A 337-nucleotide genomic window follows, 5' to 3' on the forward strand; every position below is an offset into this window, starting at 1 on the left:
GAGCAGCAGCAGGGCAGTTGCTGCAGTGACAGCAACAGAAGCAGCTGGGACAGCAGCAGCACTGCTGTTTCAGCAGCAGCAGCAGCGGGGCTCTTGCAGCAGCACTAGCAGGGCTGTTGCTGCAGTAACAGCAACAGCAGCAGCTGCTGCAGCAGCAGTTCAGTTGTTGCAGCAGCAGCACGGCTGTCGTAGCAGCAGCAGGGCTGTTGCAGCAGTGACAGCAACAGTAGCAGCTATTGCAGTAGCAGCAGGGCTGCAGCAGCAGCAGCAGCAGCAGCAGCAGCAGCAGCAGCAGGGCGGTTGCAGCAGTGACAGTAACGGCAGCAGCATTGACAAC

The sequence above is a fragment of the Eimeria mitis genome, genomic scaffold (genome assembly GCF_000499745.2).
Source record: "Eimeria mitis Houghton genomic scaffold, Emh_scaff2825, whole genome shotgun sequence".
Classification (NCBI taxonomy): Eukaryota; Apicomplexa; class Conoidasida; order Eucoccidiorida; family Eimeriidae; genus Eimeria; species Eimeria mitis.